Here is an 18,632-nt window from a genome sequence, read left to right as displayed (position 1 = left end):
GCAAAAAATATTGAATCAAATTTATTCACTTATTAAGGAAGTTATTCCCCGGCCCTTTTCAGTAAAAAATTTTTTCACTTGATAGGTTATTACTGCATTACAACTGTTGTATTTTCTCTTCAAGGATCTTGTTAGTTAGTAGCTTTGTTAATAATAAAAATACAAAGAAAGGCAAAGTCTTTACTGTATACGTTTTAAATATTTGCATATAATGGTGTGAAAAAAATATTAAATAACATTTATTAAATTAATAATGAAACTATTACACTGCATTTTTAAATATAAAAATAAAATCCTCCCGGAAAATCTAAAGATATGTCAGCTAAGTATATATTACAGCTTTGTAGTTCAAATACATATATTTTACAATGCATCTTATCTCTCGCCTAACGAATTCCGAGAATCACGATTTTCATATAATTTGTTCTTACAATTCACACAATCTATGAGAATTATTGATACATTTTGTATCATGTGAGAATCTTCTTAGTGAGACTATCGAATATAGAGAAAATATTGATCAAAAGATATCATATATTTTTGTCTTAAGACTTGTCTTGCGACTTACAGTTTTAACACTCTAAGTGCAAATCACGTATGATTGAACGATAAGGAATATGAAAATTTTCCTTCTTAAAAAGAACTTGTCTTCCCGGTTTTCTAAAAGAAAACACTCCAGCCTGACTATGAACAACCGTTTGATTCTCATCTTTATTTGTTGTTACTTTCTAAGTAAGTCTGTTCATTTGTTTCTCTATTTTCTTGTTCAAATAGAGTATAACATTCTTTATTTTTATAACATTCTTTCAAATAGGTTAAAAATTATCACTGATGTTATTTTTAAAATATATGATAAACTTAATCGTAATGGTAAAATTTAAAGCAACGACTCACGCTTAACCAATCAGAAAATTCCATTTCGTTTTTCGCTTCTTCCTATTTAAGGAATGAATTGATATTTGAAAAAAACTGTATTAAAATCAAGTGTCATTCAATACAAGTTAAGAAAGCGTATTTGAACTTAAGTGGATGAATAAAAAGTATTTTATTAATGATTGGAAATTTGAACAAGATATAGGGAGAGTGTGAACTAATAGTAGGATTAAAAATTTTGTTCCATATTTAACCATTATAACTAAGGACAATTCACGTAGATTTACGATTTTCTATTATCATATCCTAGGAAGGGCAACTCAGATTTAAATTTTTCAATTAATACTTCCTAGAACGGACAACAGAGATTTACATTTTTTTAATATTACTTCCAAGGACTGATATTTTTCAATTGCAACTGAAGGCGGATCACGAAGATTTAAGTCGATCTTGATTAAGAAGATCTTTATTGTTTTAGTGACATTCTATGATCAAAAATTTGTAAAAGGAAAACAAATCAAGAAGATTAATGTAAATATTTTACCAAAAATCCAAATTAAATATTTTAAGGTTGCAGCAAGTTTAAACGATATTTTAATTCGATAGGATCCAAAATGTTTAAAAGTGTACCAAATTTCTGTTTATTTTTTGTTATTTTAAAGATGTTAAACAAAGAGAGTTAAGAACAAGAAATTATTTCTCAATATAGAATTCAAAAAAATATTTTTCGTAACACTAACATCAAACTATTTTTTGTTATGTTTAACATTGTTTATTTTTCATAATGCTACAACATAATGCTAAGATTTAACATTTTAGTGCTCTTTTGCAATGGTGTTTCATAACAAAGATTTATTTCCATTTCATACAGTTAAAGAATTTTTATTTCACAATGCTAACATTTATTTATTTTTTATTAATCTAACATTTAATTAATTTTCATAATGCTGAAATTTTTTCTTTTACTAAGGCAAAGATTTAATATGTTAGTGTTATTTTACAATGAACAAATATTTATTTCTCTTTCAGTTTAAAATATTTTTTTATAATGCAAACATTTAATTATTTTTTTATTATGCTAATATTTATTTATTTTTTCAAGTATTAACACTCAATTATTTTTCTTATTGTTAAGATTTTATATTTCAGTGTATTTTTACAATGATATCTCAGAGCAAGAATTTATTTTTCTTTTACACAGCCAGAGATGCCAACTGCTCCGGACAAGTCAAAATATTTTTAAAATTGGTAATTAACTACTGACTAAAATGTACAAATATTTGGTAAATTTTGCTTATTTTTAAAAGGTTTAGCGTGCTTTAACTTTTTTAATGGCGATTCATACAAGTCTTCGAATAGTTTAGAAAAAGTGGTGGATAAAAACCTAATATATCGAATTTATTAAACCAAGAATCACACATTAAAAAACTACCACTCGAAAATATTTATCCGTTGTCCGGAGCAAGTTGGCATTTCTGACACAGCTTAAAATAATTTTTTTACAATACAAACATTTATGTATTTTTTTTACTATGCAAACATTTAAACTTTTTTCCAAATATTAGCATTCGAATTATTTTTTTCAGTGTTAAGATTTAAATGTTGTTTTATAGTAATACTTCAAAACAACATGGGACTAAAACCATCAAAGAAGATTGAAATTAGCAAAATTATTCTGCTTAATTATTTCAGTTTGCAAATGTTGTTGTTTTCTTAGATATGATTAATGTAAGAAATGGTGGTAGTACGATTGAATGATTAAACAAATTAAATGATTAAATAAATTAAATGAATAAAAATAAATTTTGTATCTTCCACTCCTTGCAGTTTTAGTCGCCCGTGGCACCTCTGTTACTTTCCTTTCAAAATATTTATTTTTCATAATGCTCATTACTCAGAGTTTCATAAAGGAATTATGCTCTGTTAAGAAAAAAACTATTATTCTCCCGATGGAGAGATGACAAATAGGATGCCCAGCGCGAACCAGTATTTCCAACTCTTGAAATGGCGTCTTCTTTTTTCTTGCCTATCTTTTTGCATGCCTATCAATGAAAATAAGAGTTATTTTAACAACACAATAATCGATTAACAAATATTAAGAATTAATAAAAAATGATATCTGAAAATCGTGACAAACTTGCGCATTTCTCTTCACGTATAAAGAAACTGGCGAAAGAATAATAAATATTGTTTCCTTGCAGACTATTTTCTTCTAGAGTGAAATAAAAATTCTTTATGTCGTATTAGATTTGTTAAGAGCATGTCAGCATAAGACGCGTCTTTCTTAGAGGTCCAATCAAATCCAATGCTCTTCCAAAGTTATATAGTTATTTCTTTTTCGAGAAAGAAGGTTCTCTTTATTTATTATGCCGGGAAGTCTAGGATTCCCGTAAGGATACGAAATTATAACCTTATATAATAATTCTATAATATATATTGTAAAAGATAACAGAAATTAAATTTCTATCTGACGTGTTTAACTATTAAAAGCTTTTATATTGTTTTGAAAGCATATTTGTACAATTTGAAAATAAAATAAAACGCAACTATATGCAGTCGCTGATGATTGCTTAAATCCTAAACTGTTAACTTGCAACGGAGTATAGAATAATGTATACTCAATTTTTAAAGTGAAATTATTTTTTTAACCCTTTCCGTGGCAAACAATCAAAGAAAACGCAACCATAGAAACAGTGATTTGCTTTCAATCTGTTTTTCTAGGTGAAAAAAAATATACGTCTCAACTTGTCAGTCTACGAAGTGTTAGTTAACCCTTTGCAGTACTCAGTGCCCCCTAAAAAATAGACCTTAAATATCTTTTGATCTAATGATCGGATTTTCACGTTTCAGGACTCAATCTTAATGGCTCGTGGAAGTACCTCAAATATGCTAATTAATTTACGCAGAAGATATTTTATGTTACGAAATCAGATCCAAAAACGTACTTTCCCTGAATACCCCAATCAATAAAGCTGCAACCTGGGAAAGATGGTCCTGTTAGTTTGGTCAGATCTATCCAAAATTTGGAGCCCTTAACGTTAGTTTTACTTTCGGCGTATTTCTCCATATCTCGAGAACTTTTAACCCTTTCGCGCCGACTGTCACAAATACGTGACAGCAAAAAACCGTATCAATCAGGGTAAGAAGATAAAACTGGTAATCAAAGTATTTCGTTAGCAGTTTATTTGTAGGCGGAGTTATAATTTTTTGATTTATTTAATTCACCATTACTTTGTTCAAAATAAAACTATTTAGTTATACTTTGAATTAACATTGATTATATATATGATTAAACTAACAATAATTAAAATAAAAGCAAAGTAAGTCTGTCAAATTAGTAACGACTACATTTAAGTTACCGTTTTTTATTTAATTGCAACTTGATTCTGATTTTGTACGAATGCTTTTCTGAATCACCCGTCCCCAAGGGGTTAAAAAGCGAATTACACAATTATATAATTCATTTATCCAGAGATAAGTTCCATGCAAAAAAATGAATTTTAGTAAATATTTGTTATTTTTTATTATTTCATTTAATAACAGTCGAAAAAATTTTGAATTATAAAGGTACACAAATAATTTTATTTTAAAGTATGTAACTTTTCGTGGCAAAATTCAAAATTTGTACGAAATCGGTGGTATATTTCATGAGAATTTGAATTTTAAAGAAGTCGAATATTTACTACGTTATTCAGGACAAAAAATATCTACAAAAATTATACAGGGTAGTCAGCTTTATTCAGCGATCTGTGCTTTAGAATTCTATTTAAAATATTATAATCAATTATTTAAAATACTGCAATGTATGCTTTTATCTGGGTATCTTAGGACATTTTCAGCCTTTTTCTCATCCATTTTGAAAATTGTTCGTTATCTTAAAATACATTTATTTACTGTTGCACATGCAGTTATAGAACAAAATATTGTAAACATTTCTATACTAACTCTATATACTAACTTCTTTAATAACTTCTATACTAACTCTATATAACCCTTTGAAACCTGATGCAATTTGAAAGCATTTATTTCTTTTTGAATAAATAGTTCAAAACGCAAAAAGTGCTAGGAAAAATATTCTGTTACGAACATTAATCAAAAACAATTTTGTCTATCTTTTGTTCTGCGGACCACTAGGATTCCGTGAAAGAGTTAAATTGGTTCCGAGAGTAGGTACTTTTAAAATCAATTGTAAGTTCTGAGACCTCTGATTATATTTAAATCAAACCGTAATTCATAATTTATTGTACCTTACGGTTGCCGTTATGGAATTATTCCAAGTAAAATGCCAATGAAATAGAAATGGCGTTATTTCAAAAAATATATATATAAAATTTCTAAAATTGATATATTGATCAAATTAGGGAAAAACATTTATTAAATATTTCATTTGTGCTTCCTATTACGCTTTTCAAATCAAAATAGCTTAATTCTTTGATAAAGAAGTATAATAACGTATAAGTTTCTAATTCGAAGTAAACCATAATTTGGCTTAAATATAATTACCGGTTTCGAAAATGCTTTTAAAAAAAAAAAGCTTTTTAAAAAAGGCCTTACTCTCGGAATTTTTTTTTTACTCTTTCACAGAACCCTAGGGTTCCACGAAAAATATTTTGGTACTGCTAATCTAAAGTCTTCATGAATATTAAATAAACTCTGTAAAAAATTGAACTACGTAATAATAATTTTTTTTGTCTAATTTTCAGTTGGCGTCGTCTTGTGCGGTAAGTACAATATTACATTCTCTGGAATATTTAAATAATGAATTCTGAAGAGACACTTATAAACTGATATCAGAATTATTTTCCTTCTCACTAATAATTCTCATCTATAACAGTGTTCGCAGCGTCCTATTAAAAATAAAAGACTGGTAGACGACTTGTGTAATTTTTTTTTTCAGCGAAACAAAATATCTTAATTTCTGCGACATTTTTAAAATTTAAGTAATAATAATTAATTTTAAGAATGCAAACAATATCCAAAATAAAGAGAAATCTGAAACCTAAATGTTTGTTAGCTTTAAATTAAATTGAATCAATTGCTTTTTAGTAAACGTAAATTGATACCAATTTTTGATTTTTGCGAGCTTTCGTTTATTCCTTTTCTGTCCAGTTATTTCTAATTAAGTTATATTTAAACATTTCTGGAGTTAAAATACTAAAACAAGATAATAATAATTTAGATTTTTTGGTAAAATTAGCTTGAATTTTACCGCCTTTTTTTTTTCTATGGTGGTAAGTATGTTTATCACCACCCAGTAAATGTCTTAAAACTAATTTTATAAATTCTACAAAGTACAAAATGAAAAATTAAATTTTTTTTCATTAAAAATGGCACATGGTCAACATTTTTATTCAAAAGTACGTCAGCAGAGCTCAAGATAATAAAAAAATGGCATCCTAAATTAAAAACGGTAGAATAGTTTACCATGGACATTTAAAGGGCCGTATTCAAATCACCTATTAGGCTCATGTCCAAGATGTCGTGGTTTCGATCCCTGCCAACGGACGACACCACGCATAGTAAATGGTTACTGGTGGACGCAAAATCTGCCGGGTCACAAAATCCTCCATGTTCTCATACAAATCATAGCTCTTGAGGTTACGAATTGGAGATGGATGGTTCTCTGGTTAGGGTCAAAGTTACAACTTGTAAATGAAGGAATGGATGGGTCCACATTTAAACGGGTTGTGAGGCGCGTGTGGCTGAAGTCGTATTCTTGGACATAGATGGCGCCACTGAAAAATAAGAAAAGCACAATTTGCCTTAAATTCACTTGGTGTTACCAAGCAGGTTTGCTGATATTGGCAAGTGGCATATGAATTAACAACAACATAACGGACGTGATCACTTTGCCGACAACTCACATCGACGACACGATCACTTCGCTGACAGTTCATTTCTCCGACCATGATCAGTTCAGTTGTGATTTTGTTCAAATTTTGATTTATTATCATTTTCTTCTTCGATTTTCTATAATTAGTTGATTCATTTTTTCTCAAAATTTATATTTTCATCAAAATTTATATTTAATATTTATTGTATATTATTTTGCAGTATAAATATGCTTCGAAATAACTTAATTACGCCAAATTTGCTTATTGCTGACACTTTCAGAAGCAACTATTAAGTATTAGTACTTTTATATAACTGTCGTTGAACAGTAGACCCAATTTTTGGGTTTACGACTTCCAATGTTCAACTCCGTAGCTTTGTAATTTTGAACCTAATCCAGAAGACAACGGAACTCCTGGTTCACGTATTGGGACAAATTTGTCTTTGAGGAGAATTTTTTGATGGAACTAACCTGTTACATGGAGAGGAAGACCACGAGGACCTCTCACGGTTAGCCTGAGAGCAAGGGGACTCTAACCCATGATCCGTCTACCACTGAGTATATTTCCTGTCAGCACTGTGGTCAGTGCAAGTCGGATGCGGAATTTGTATCGATATATATATATATATACATGTTAGTATGGAGTGGTAAATAAATACATGTACTTGATAACTAAATATTTAATTTAACAAAAGTAAATCAGTTAGGACAAACACAACAATTATAGAATATAGCGAACATAGAAGAACGTCTCTTCTCTTCAAACATCAACATCGTACATTACAACTCGTTACATATACATCGTAATAATCTCGTTACCAGATCGTCATTGTCTTTTCGTTTATTACAATATTGTCTGGTGATCAGTTATCGCCATCTAGCGGCGTTTATGGTTATGTTCAATTCCATGGCCTTAACATCTCGGCCATCCTCAATTGGAGCCGTCCTCGGCTATATCCCCATTCAGAAAAATTATAAAGAGCTCGTTCATTTTCAGACATCGTTGATTCGTCAGACGTCCTGAGAACCTGAAAAATACAAAAAACAAATGGAAAGAAAAGTGCATAGAAAAGACCTCAAAATTCGTCGTTGGTCATTTGAACTCGTCGTTGCCTTTTGCTTCGCGTTTGATCTTTAAAAAAAAAAAAGTGACACTTTCGGGATTGGTTGTCATAATCAGTTCAAAGTTTTGTCACAATTAGTTTAATCAGAATTTTGAAGAGAAAAAAAATCACTCTTCATCTGTTTGCCACTTTTTCACAAAGTCTGCTGCTGTTGCAGTGAAGTGTGGACCATCATGTTGTCCAATTTTTTCCACCTCATATCTATCATGTAGTTTGACAGACTTGATTCGGTAAGGTCCGAAGAACTTTGGTCGTAGTTTAAGACCTGTGCCAAATTGTGTTCTTTGTATTGCAACAAGATCTCCTTCCTTGTATGTGTTAGGCTTTTTGCACTTTTTATCATATTGAGATTTGCTCAATTTTTGAATTTTTTGGATGTTTTGCTTCGCAACTTGCCGGATTTGGTCACGTTCATGGTTAAGGGTTTCCACATGTTCGTCATTTAAAATTTGGAGAATTTTGGCATCATCTTTTGATTTCATCTTAGTACCAGAAAGTAATTCGAATGGAGAATAGTTAGTGGAGACACTTACTGTACTATTTATAATTCGTTGGAGATTTGCAACATGTTTGTACCATTTTTCTGGTTCTGATATTAAGAGTTTACTTAGAACTGGAATGAGAGTAGCGTGCATTCGTTCGATTTGGCCATTGCTACGAGGTAATTTTTATGCGCTCAATTGATTCATTTTTGCAATAATCTTCGAAATTATTTGCTGTAAAGGCAGTTCCTCAATCTGTTATTATTCGCGATGGGTTGTCAAATCTACTTTTCTGTAATTCTAGATTTTTTAAAGCATCAGTTGTTGAAGTTGATTTTACTGGGTATATCCATGTGAATTTCGAAAACGCATCAATTACTGTGAATAAATATTTATAGTTTTTATTGGTAGACGGAAGAGGACCTAAAAATCAGCATGATATGTGTGAAGAGGCGTATCACCTTTCGGAATTGGATTCAAAAATCCTTCACCTTTACCACGTTTTTTATTTACTAGTATGCATTGAACACAGTTTTCTATCACACTTTGCACTTTATTTGTGAGTTTAGGGAAATAATAATCTAGTTGGAGAATTTGCACAGTTTTGGCAGTGACAAATTGACCTTTTTCATGTGCTTGCTTTATAATTTCTGTTTGCATTGCTGTTGGGATCACTAACAATTCCTTACCATCTATGACTTTAAGCAAAACATCGTTACGCATTTTAAAATCATTAGCTTTATCGTTTAATAAAAGTTGTTTTATTGTTGAGATATATTCGTCATTAGCCTGAGCGTTCTTAATTTTAAGGGTAAGTTCATCGTATGTAATGATCATTACTGGTTGCCGACTCAACGCATCAACGTGTTTCATTTGATTACTGGGCCTATGAACAATTTCATAATTAAATTGAGATAAGAAAATAGCCCATCTAGCAAACTTAGGCGTTATGTCTTTTTTGTTCATCGTTTGTTGAAATGCGGAACAGTCTGCAAATATCTTAAATTGGGTACCGTGCAAAAAATAACGAAATTTTTTAAGAGATTCAATTACGGCTAATACCTCTAGTTCATAGCTTGAATACTTTTCCTCGTGGGGTAGTGTTTTCTTGCTCATATAATAAATTGGATGGTATTGACCCCTATCTGATTCCTGAAGTAATATGGCACCGTAACCTTACTTACTAGCATCTGTGTGTAGTTGTAATTTTGCATTTGGATTAAAAATATGTAAAACGGGATCAGATGACAAAGCATCTTTTAATTGGTTAAAAGCATACCCTCCAACTTATGAAGATTTTGGAAATAATTCTTTCTAGTGGTAGCGAACCAAAGTAGAAATTTTTAAAGCAAATGGATCTCTCATAAAACTTTTATCAGAACTTAAGAATCTAGCCATATGGCCTGCACTTTTATAAGTAATAGTGGACAAGTTAAGCTAAAATTAATTTTTTTGAAATATTAAGACATTAATTTTGCTACCGTCTGAAAAGAAGATTTCTGAAACTACGGAAATTCCGTAGCAGTTGGAGGGTATGGTTAAAAGCAACTCTGTGTTCGTTTTTAAACGAAAAATTATTTTCCTTACGTAATAAATCACTAAGTGGCTTAGCTAATATTGAATAAGACTTAATGAACTTACGAAAATATCCGGTAAGACCTAAAAATTGTTGGATATTTTTTACTGATTTTGGTTTTTTTTACAGCTTTAATTTTATCTGGGGATGGTTTAATTGTTCCATTCTCCATTAAATATCCAAGAAATTCTATTCTAGTTTGCAAAAATTGGCACTTACTAAAATTAATTTCGAGGCCGAATTTTGAAGCAACTTCTAAAACGCGTTGTAATTTAGCAATACCTTCCTGATAATTATTTGAAGGGATAATTATATCATCCATATAAATACAAATAGTACCATCGTTTATTAATTCTCTGAAAACATAATAAACATAACGTTGAAAAACAGCGGGGGACAAACAGAGTTCAAAAGGTGTAACATTAAACTCATAAAGACCTTGATCAGTTATAAAAGCTGTAAATGTCTTACTATTTTCATCTATCGGGACGTGAAAGAAACCATTTCGGAGGTCAAGTGAGGAGAATATGCTGGCTGAATGAAGTCTATCAATAACATCCTCAACAAAGGGTAAAGGAAAACAGTCTTTAATTATTTTTTTATTTAGGTTACGATAATCAACACACAAGCGAGTAGAGCCATTTGTCTTTTTAACTAATACAATAGGTGGTGCATAATCCGACCAACTGGGTCTAATAATATTGTCGTCTAACCATTTCTTAATTTGATCGTTAATTTCTGTTGTCTCAGCGAGTGAAAAACGACGCGATTTACTTACTACTGGTATATCATCATTTAATACTATCTTTAGCTTAATATCAGTATTTTCGGTTTTCTGGGGCTTATAATTTTGTAAAAGTTCAAGTATTTGTGCTCGGAATTCGTTTGAAATATGTTGAAAGGGAAAAGAGTTATCTGACTCAGTAACATCAATGAAATTAATGAAGTTTGATTCCTGTTTAGGTAATAATTCAATACCATTAGCACTTATTTTAAATTCACCCTGTTTCAAAACATCAGTTCCTACAATAACATCCAAATTCATATTTGAATTATTTACCACCCATACATCTGGTTGGAATTTAGTATCGGTAGGGTAGATTTAAAGGAGCCAAGGGGTTGGATTTGACCCTTGCCAAAACCAGTCAGTGTTATTTTCGCTGAGCTGAATTTAGGTTGCCCAATAGTTTTGTAAATAGTTTCACGTATTAAAGTTACAGAACAGCCTGTATCAAAAAGAAAATCAAAACAATGGCCATTAATTTTTACAATTTTATGCATATCCTTCTTTAAATGGGGGAATTAAGTTCATTAATCATTTCATTTTTAGTTTCGATCTTAGGATTGGAGCATTGTGAACTTTTATGTCCAAACTCATTACAATTAAAACATTTTATACCTTTATTTTTATGAAAACAATCACTGGATTTATGATTAAACAAGCCACAATTATAGCAACGTATACGTGATACATTGTTATCACCAACAGTATAATGTTCATCTTTGTTTGTAAATTTATTATCATAATTGGGAACATACTTTTGATTTGGTGGCCTATTATTTATTCGTGCATGTGTACGTCTATCGTCAATATTGTGCGAATTCGATGAAGACTTATTTCTGGAATTAAATATTTTTTCAAAAATTTTAAGCCTATCTTTAAATTCCGAGATAGTCTTACATTGATACAAAATAATTTTGTTTTGATTAGAATCCGGTATACCTTTAATAGTATGTTCAATAATTGATTGTTCGTCTGTCGTAAAATTACTTTTAGAGGCGATTTCGCGCATCGCTAAAAAATATTCAAACAAAATTTCCCTATTACGCAATTTTCGATTCTGCATTTCTTTATGTACTTCAAAAGAACTTAATTGATCCGAAAATTCTTTGAATAAAGTGTTCTTTAATTCAGAATATGAGAAAATATTTTTTAAAGTATGGAGGAATGTTAAAGCGGATCCCTTCAGCAAACGCTTAACACATATTATTTTTTGTGCATCCGTAATGTTTCTTACAAAAGTAAAATTTTCTTCACAGCTGGTAAAAAAAGATTGGATGAAATAGTTGTCGGTACCGTTAAATTGCCTCATCGTCAAAATAAGTTCTCGCATGATTGAATAATTTTCATCTTTTGTGAACGCGGAAGTAGAATCAATCGAAGACGCTAATTTATAATTCTCAAGGTTAGTTGAAGCTTCAATTTCGGTTTCATATTCATCCTCAGTTAATGACTCAGAGATGGAATTTTTAAGTGTTTCCAAATTGTTTAAATTAGCAAAAATATTTTCGCATAATTCCGGAGCAGTACCGGTACACTCTATTCCTAAACTATTGCAAACAATGATTAATTGCGATGAATTTAATTCTTGTAATACTTTATCTTTTCTTTTAACAATGTCAGTTCGAGGGGAAAATCCCGAAAAAACACGTAATTTTTTCCTTGAATTTCTATCATATTCTTCATCAAAAATACATTTAAATAGTAATTTCACAGTATATGAAGGTGCAGTTTTAAGAAAGTTTTTTATAATAGGTATCTCATTCAAAGTAATCATGATGACCATTTAAAAATTAAAAATAGAAGAAATCTGAACAAACTCACCGGTTTGTTGTCGTCTTTTCTTTTTCACTTCAAATAATCAGCTCTCTTTTGCTGATATTTAATACAGTTATTATTATTTTTTGAAGATAATTTCGAATATCTCCAATTCGAACATCGCTTTCGGTTCACAGTCTAGGGGAGAGTAATTACTCTGTTGTCTGAGCCCCCATTTGTTAGTATGGAGTGGTAAATAAATGCATGCACTTGATAACTAAATATTTAATTTAACAAAAGTAAATTAGTTAGGACAAACACAACAATTATAGAATATAGCGAACATAGAAGAACGTCTCTTCTCTTCAAACATCAACATAGTGCATTACAGCTCGTTACATATACATCGTAATAATCTCGTTACCAGATCGTCATTGTCTTCTCGTTTATTACAATATTGTCTAGTGATCAGTTATCGCCATCTAGCGGCGTTTATGGTTATGTTCAATTCCATGGCCTTAACATACATATATATAGATAATGGTTAACAAAAAAAGATTTCTGTATTGTTACAATACCTTCCTTTTGTCCCTTTACCTACAAGGAAAAAGTTTTTCGCAAAAAACGTAAAAGTTGGCAGTTTTTGTGCCATATTTAAAGGCAAAATTCATTTAAGTTATATTTAAGGTGCTGTGTCGGGTGAGAATATGAAGAATTTGGATAACCCTAATTGTAAGCTAAATCGTTTTTTTTTTATTATTATAATGCGTTGGCTCGTGCAAGCAATTTGTTTTTAATTTAAATACAATTTTTTTTTAAATTAAAAAGTGGTGCATATTTGCTAAACTATTTGCTTATTATAGAGACCGTTTTTTATTTCTGTGACTGTCATAACAGGAAAAAAATGGCGTAAAATCAGATATACCAACTTGTTCCGGACTGCGAATAAATATCGTCGAATGGTAGTCTTTGAATCCATTATTCTAGGCCTAATAAACTCGGTATAAAGGGGTTTTACCATCGCCTCCTATAACTGAAAGCCTCCACACGGGTTTTTTGTAGGTGGTCCGATCAGACCACTATGAAGATAAACCTATTAGTGAAAGAACCATTTAATATGAAATCTATTAAAAAATAGAATATGGTAGCAAATATGTGTCTAAAAAATTTTTTAAATTATGAATATTATTGGTTTGTTTTAATTACTTGTCAACCACAACAGATTCAACTCTCAAATATATATGTTAAATTTCTCTCAAGTGCTTTTAAAATAGAATATGGGTTCTTGCGCACAAGTGGTTCGCTTTTTAAATAATCTGCGCAGACTACTTATAAGAAACCGTGTGGAGGCTTTCTTATGTAGGAGGTGATGGTTTTACTCACTACTACTTGTAAATAAATCAAAGGCTGATGGGTTTCGCCACATTTTTGCTAATAATACGAGTTGAAGCAAGCAAAACTGACAATTTTCTTCACATTATGCAAAATTTTACCCTAGTTGCAGCTATAATTATTGTTTTTATTTAGTTAAACTTATTTTCCCAAACCACTACATATAAATAATTTAAAAGTTCGTTTGCTGAGCCACTTTTTCCCCGCTCTGCAGTGGGTAGACTTTTAAAATGTTAGCAAAATTACCAAAAATTCGGAAAGCTCTTATTTTAAACGCCTACCACTCTGTAAAATATTCTGCAAAGAGCGAAGTAGTTGGCAGGCATACGTGTAAGATATTTGCGAATTGAACCGAAAATCGTGGTTTTTTTACCGAATATTTTGTGGTATCCGGAGTTGTTTGCATCTCTGCAAAGCTCAAATCATACTTGTAGACCTGGTATTCTATTTTCTGGCAATATTTAACGTGGCAGATTTTCAGGAAATGTTTTTTCTCCTGGTAGAAAAAAAAATATATTATCATATTAATAAATTGAAGTTAAGAGAATATTGTCTACCACTACATGTATACCAATTTAAACATATATATATACTCGAAATTGTAATCTTACTGGTAGCAACATTAGCGTTTTGGTGTAGTAAATAAGTATAAAATTTCGAAAAAAATTTATAAAATGTCACATCGAATCAATAATTTAAAAAAATTTGTAGATATGATTGATTTAATGTCTAATTATGCTTATGGGCATCTTATATATATATATATATATATATATATATATATATATATATATATATATATATATATATATATATATATATATATATATATATATATGTATAGATAGATAAATAGAGAGATAGATAGAGAGATCAAATTATGATTTTTGCTTGTAAATACTTCAAAATGTTGAAGATATATTTTATTTACTTCAAAAAGTTCTGCTTTGGTTCACACCTATAGGAAAGAACTATTTCTTATAAACCTCAAATGTATTATGTACCACCAATCGCTTTTTAAAAATTACAAACTTTGCTTTTGTCAATAAAAAACAAATATTTTCAGATTTTTTTTTGAATATTGCCAACATTTCAAAAGCTTTACAAGAGATAGAATTGAAACAAAATGGCTTTCGATCAACCTTAAGTTGTGGTAGTAGAAAATAACTTTAAATTTGATATATTAAGCAAAGGATCGTGTTTCAAAACATAAAGATATGCTACCACTGGAAGAAAATTACCCACAAAATTTAGAACGTTGGGGTCCCTCTATGGCAGAGATGCCAACTACTCCGGACACGCCACAATAATTAAAAAAACGGTAAATAACTACAAAGTCAAGTTTGCAAAAATTTGACTAGTTTTGCTTGTCATTTAAAAGGTTTAGCACGACATAAGTACCATAAAAGTGGTGAATTATATAAGCCTACGAATTATTTAGAAATAGTGGTGGATGAAAATCTACTAAATTGAATTTATTAAACCAAGAATCACAATTGATAAACTACCACTTTGAAATATATATTTGCTGTCCGGAGCAAGTTGGCATCTCTGCTATGGTATGATTTCAAAATGAACAAAGAAAACCATTATTCAAATTAGGCCTTCAAGTATTAATACACAGCCTTTGCCACTAGGCTCATACCACTAAGAAAAATTAGGATTCGCCAGGAAAAATTTGCAAACTTTCAGAATTGATTTTGGATAAATGTCTACAAGATAAAAATTTCTGTTTGTACACAAAATAATGCTTTGAAGCAGAGATGCCAAATGCTCCTGACACACCAAAATAATTTTAAAAAATAACGGTAAATAACAACAAAGTAAATTTTTCAAATATTTGACTATTTTTGCTTGCTTTTTAAAAGGTATATCATGACATAAGTATAAAGTGGTGAATCTTATAAGCCTACAAATAATTTATAAATAGTGGTGGATAAAAATCTACTAAATTGAATTTATTCAATCAAGAATCACTATTAATTAAATAAAACTTTAAAATACGAGGGTTGTAAATTAAATAGTGGCAACTTAAACTTGAAACTCACAAAAGGGCGCGCATGCGTAAATAGGGTATGGGTACGGTGAGGTGGCGCTGTTGTCGATGTGTAGAGTGCAAAAAACAGTCGATTTGCTTAGAAGGGTAGTTGTTGCGTGGCGTTAAAGTGAGGAGTTTCGTTTCCATCGCTCTAAAGCATGTTGTGAAAAGGCTTAATGACGAAAAAAGACGAGATGCTTGAATCCATCGTGCTACTGTCCTATATGATAAAGCATTTGCTCCAAAGGCTTCCACTAATCCTCGATAGCATTCTGTTGCATTTTTGCCACGGGCAACCTCGATTGTAAGCCACGACCACTGATCACCTTTTGAAAACATGCTTTAGAGCGATGGAAACGAAACTCCTCACTTTAACGCCACACAACAACTACCCTTCTAAGCTAATCGACTTTTTTTGCACTCTACACATTGACAACAGCCCCACCTCACAGCTCCCATATCTAATTTGCGCATGCCCGTCCTTCTGTGAGTTTAAAGGTTAAGTTGCCACTATTTAATTTACAACCCTCGTATATATCCGGAGCAAGTTGGCATCTCTGTTTGAAGAAAGCATAAAAAATAAAACAAACCTCGAAGACAAATTCCACTTTACATACCAAAAAATTTACTACCACACCGTGTACTTAACGTAACAGCACAACCAAGTAACAGCTGCCAATTTTCTACGGTTTTTGTAGAACTTTATTTTATCGGCACCTAAGTTTGGGTTTAAACATATTACTTTTTATTTTTTTGAACTTATTTCCTACACCATTGCCTGTAAATTATTCAAAATTTCATATGCAAGGCCTCTTATTTCTAGCTTTCTCGTGATGAGATTTTCACAGTGTTGTCAACATTACCAAAAATTCTGTAAGCGTTGGTTTTTAAATGTCTACCACTTTAGGAATTATTTTGCAAAAAGCCCTCCATTTTGTCATCCATCTTGTTTATTTTGATAATTGTGGTAGGAATTTTAAGGTCAGCAGTCTATGTGGTGGCTGTTAGCGGAATTCAAGCACCTTGCTTGAGTAAATAATAATAATGAAAATTGTAAAAAGCAGGCTTGCTATGTGTGGCTTCGAATGTAGATTGATGGTCAACGTGGGGAAACGCTTGATCAAGTTTTCAGTATTGTCGTTGAATTTGATGCCATAGATGGTGTGATTAATTATTTATTTTGATAATTGTGATATGAGGCGTCTATTGGTCTTAATTTTATATCTTTTTTGTAATTTTCAAAATTGAATATCTGGTTGAAGTTCACTGCATTGCATTTTATCGCCTTGTCATAGAAATCTGCATTTAATTTGTAAATATGTTCTGATAAGATCGGGATCTTTGTGGGCATTTGTATTTCTGATGAACCATCTGGCAACGGTGATTTTTGGTATCTGGGTTAGTATCCTATTCTGGCATTGCTTGAGTTTTTTCACGAAATGTTCCGGTATGGTTCAAATATAAATATCATATTATTGTAGGTATAGTAGATGATAGAACTATATCTTTAGAGTGGTTGCTAATTTTTAAGAAACATCTATTTTTAATTTAAGAGTGGTGACTGTTAAAAGTGCCTCGGAGACGACATTGGAGTGCAAAGTGTTATAATGAAGTATCAAAAACATTAGATTTCGCGTTTAAATAATTTAGAAATATTGAGAGAATGAATTTAAAAAATGCTAAAATGCACCTTATTTACTTAGTTGTGCAAGAGCATTTTAAATCTTTTAAGACAGTGTTTCCCAAATCGTGGTACGCGTACCCCCAGGGGTACGACAACAGTTTAGCGGGAGTACGCGTTCTTATGCGAAATATTTTGCAACAAACAAAAATTTAAAAATTTTTTATTTAAAAACAAAGCTAGCCATGAAAATTTACGATTACATATTTTTCTATTGGCTGTTTTTTGCTGAGTTAACAGTTAATAATTAGTGGTGTCAGTAGCTAGTTGTGATTTTTAACTTTTGTGAAATTTTTTATTGTAAAAAATGCATTCATTTTTGTATTAGTGGTACACAGGGTTACGAAAAATTTAGAAAGGGTACACAAAAATCATAAGTTAGGGAAACACTGTTTTAAGAACAGTACGAACCTTGTACTTTCAATTTTCTGGCTCAATTTCAAAACATTAATTTTTTTATTGTGGTCATTACCATTGTAATACATTTTTACTGTTTTTATTGACTTTAATGTTCGTTCTGTAATTAAAAAAAATAATTTTAAAAGAAGAAATGCTCGTAATAACGAAGTTTCTACTAAGAAAAGTAAATTCTGATACTTATCGCTGTGTAAAGCATTTAGTTTTATTTAAATTTTTACAATGTTTTTCTTCTTCGTCTTAATAGATGATCAAGGTAGTGGTGGTATGTATGCTTATTTTATTTTTTAAAGTATTGTAATGGTTTATGTTTATAATGATCTAGGTACAGTGAAACCTTTCGGGAGAGACCACTCTCCGTTCCACAGTAAAATAGTTGTTGATGGAGGTTAGTCGTTCTTAGAGATTACCTCCATTGACTTCAAATTTGTTATAGAAGGTACATGATTTTTCGCAAAGGATTTTAATTTTATTCAGTGTCATTTTTTTGGGGCGAACGTGCCACTTCTGTTGGCGTAATAGGAAGACGGTTCTATGAATAAAATTTAAAATCTATAAAAATTATCACAAGTGATATACGTAATTGTGTAAAAACAAATGTACCAATTAAATGCAAACGTAAACTAAAAACGGAATTGTTTATTTATTTAAAATAATGATAAAGCTATTTTAGATAA

At 30.6% G+C, this 18,632-nt stretch overlaps 1 long non-coding RNA gene across 1 annotated transcript; it reads left to right on the top strand.

The window, feature by feature from the left end:
* Positions 1-469: 469 nt before the first annotated feature.
* On the top strand, positions 470-18,298 carry LOC147808663 (uncharacterized). The gene is made up of 3 exons (XR_015433641.1): positions 470-732; positions 5,577-5,594; positions 18,203-18,298. It is a non-coding gene; the product is annotated as an uncharacterized LOC147808663 (long non-coding RNA).
* Positions 18,299-18,632: the final 334 nt, after the last annotated feature.

The sequence above is a fragment of the Parasteatoda tepidariorum genome, chromosome 5 (genome assembly GCF_982258835.1).
Source record: "Parasteatoda tepidariorum strain Cologne lab strain chromosome 5, Ptep-v5.0, whole genome shotgun sequence".
NCBI classification, from domain to species: Eukaryota; Metazoa; Arthropoda; class Arachnida; order Araneae; family Theridiidae; genus Parasteatoda; species Parasteatoda tepidariorum.
The sequence above is the reverse complement of the archived record's forward strand: the minus strand, read 5'-3'. Positions and strand labels throughout refer to the sequence as shown.